This window comes from Gouania willdenowi, chromosome 19 (assembly GCF_900634775.1).
Source record: "Gouania willdenowi chromosome 19, fGouWil2.1, whole genome shotgun sequence".
NCBI classification, from domain to species: domain Eukaryota; kingdom Metazoa; phylum Chordata; class Actinopteri; order Blenniiformes; family Gobiesocidae; genus Gouania; species Gouania willdenowi.
The window spans coordinates 2,187,536-2,190,534 of NC_041062.1; positions in this window are offsets into that span (position 1 = coordinate 2,187,536).

Consider the following 2,999-nt stretch of genomic DNA (forward strand, 5'->3'; position numbering starts at 1 on the left):
TGGGACTAGTTTACAGTTTGAGAGCCTGTGCGCCGCCATTTTGAAATGTCATTGATGACGCCAACCGCCCCTTTTAGTCCATTGAGTTCTATAGGAGGTGAAGCATTCAGGATCATTTATCAGCTTTTTCAGTCAAAATAACAACTTGTGCTGCTTTGGGTTGATCTAAAAATCAGTTAAAGTAAATAAAAAAGTTGAAAGTTTACATCGAAGAAGAGAAAAAGAGCTCTGTGCACGTAAATACAGACAACCAGGATCCGCTGCTGCTCATTAATGCCGACCCAGGTAGAATCTGTCTGATGTAAAGAACCGTCGTTCTTGTCAGAAATGGTTGAATGTTTGATAGTTTCATTATCTGGATTATTTGCTCTTCTTCCTTTTTTCATGTCGTCTACGAAACAGCAGAGTTGGAACTGTCGCCCCCTGTGGTCACAGATTTTTTTTCAGCTCACAGATTTTTTTTAAAAAGAGATTTAGATCGACTTTTTTTTTTTTTTAGCTTTTTCTGATTTTTAGATCAACCCAAAGCAGCACAAGTTGTTATTTAGACTGAAAAGCTGATCCTGAATGCTTCACCTCCTATAGAACATCAATGGACTAAAAGGGGAGATTGGCGTCATCAATGATGTCCATTTCAAAATGGCGGCGCACAGGGTCTAAAACGGTAAACGAGTCACATTTTTTAAAAGTTAATAAAAACGAATATGGTGCAAAATAATGTGTTTTGTTAGACATAGATCTACTAATAAGGACATGTCAAAGGTTTTAGGCCACATTTGTTAAAACAGTGGAGGATCACTTTAACATCACCGACTAGAACTAATACTGACTCAGGATCAGTTCAACCAGGTGAAACCTTCATGCACAGGTAAACACACACACACACACACGCGCTCTAACACACTCTGTCAGTGATCTCTTCATCTCTCAATAAAGTTAAATTATCTCCTAATCTGTGACTTTATGTGTTGTTTACCTACAAGTCTCCTGTCATTGGTTTGGTTTCTCGTGATAAAGTTCCTGTTAGTGACATCATCAAACACTTTCAGTGTCTCTTTTTCCTACAGCCACTAAGTAACAAAGGCACTAATGACTTTGGAATTCTTGCACTGGTATTTGCAATAATGCATCTTTGGACAGGTCACTCACCAGTCTGTCACAGGCCTTAAGTGGGGGAAATTTGTATTGAAATTAGAGTTGGCTCTGTGTATTACTGTGACCTCTAACTGATTGCTTGGTATCCACCTAGGGACAGATAATCACACACACACACACACACACACAGTCACTTCCATGTAAGGACAAGGAAGGCAACCGTGTCATCCTTATTCATGACAATTTCATTGAATTTTCAATTCCAAAGAAATTCGGTTTAATCAGTGCTTATGAATATGTTTGCTTCTGGTTTTCACTTCACTAACTCCAAATATGTTTCCATTTTAAGTGTGAATTAGGGCTAGGCGATGTATCGATATTGAAGATATATTGAGTTTTCTATTTTGGCGATACAGAAAATTATAACATTGACTATTGATATACAGGTACGTATTCTTTATAGCTTATTTTGTATCAAAATACTTGTTTTAGGAGTTGTTGATTTCACTACTTCTGAGAACAACATGAAAAGCACAGTTAAAGGGATTTCTGAGTGCGTTCTAACCCAGACTTTCATCTATGCAAGCTACACTACAGAACTCACTCACACGTGCTGTCCCTTAGAGGAGAAAAAGGCACATCTTGTGCAGCTGTTTAATAAATGTGCCTGTGTGTCATTTTGCATCAGCAAATTTAACCCAGAATTGTTTTTCTGGTCAGACTTAATTTGAATTAAAAATATCAAGGTTTATATCGTCATTTTGAGAAAATATATCGAGACATGAGTTTGAGTCCATATTGCCCAGCCCTAGTGTGAATATATTTAGCTAATCTTGGTTGATTATTGTCTTCTTTCCTGTTGAAGTAAACTAAATGAGTTTATGCAGTTTAAGGATACCACAGGAGGATCCTTCTGTTAAAAACTAACATACATGTATGTAACACAAAAAGAGCGTTTCACTTTTCACCTTTTCCCTGACCAATCCAAAACCAATTTTGATTAAAAGTTTAAATGTTGTTTCTCAATGATCAAATCATCCAGCAATTTCACAGGTTTGCTAATATCATAAATTATATTTAACCAGAAAACGTCGGCTGTCACGGCCTCGACTTTCAAGCTCACTAACGTCTCATAATGACCGCGCTGACTGAAAGGGCTGCTCGCTCCTAATGACTGTGAATAATCAGATTTTCTACTAATAAAATCAAACTGCGGCAGAGAAACTGGTGCTAGATCATAAAGTGACTCTGGCTAAAGAGAGGCGTTGCATATCTGTGCTCGTGTGGTGCATTTCTCAACATGACCCAGTTCTGTTATTAAACCTGATCAAAAGTGTTTTTTTTTTTTTTTTTTTTGTTTCATAAGACAGTGAGACAGAAGTTCAAGTCTCTGCCTCCACATAAAGGATGTCTTTTTAATGTTCTGTCTTTTTTTGGACTCTAACTTTGCCCTCCAGACTTTCTTTAGTTTGAGAACAAATTATTTTTTGACCCTTTGTAACACAATAGTACAGTATACCATATTAGCGTTGATCTTTTGTTTCAACATTTCTTCTATGCACATCTACAGTTCGATCCACGACCACTCAACCCTTTAGAACACATTTTTCAAACTCAAGGCCCGGGGGCTAAATCTGGCCATTTAGAGCATCCTGTTTGGCCTGCAAGAAGGAGAACGTAAAGAAAAACATGAATTATTGTGTAAATGTCCAAATAATCCAGTTGTAGTTATCTCAAATTCACCAATTTAATCAAACTTGACAATATTTTTAGGGGCTTGCATTTTTCCTTTGTTTATATCACATGAATGCAACCATTTTTAATTGCAAATTTCACAAACAATTCCACAAAATTCCTCTAAATTCCACAAACACTGGAGAAAAAAAAAATCAATATTTTTTTAA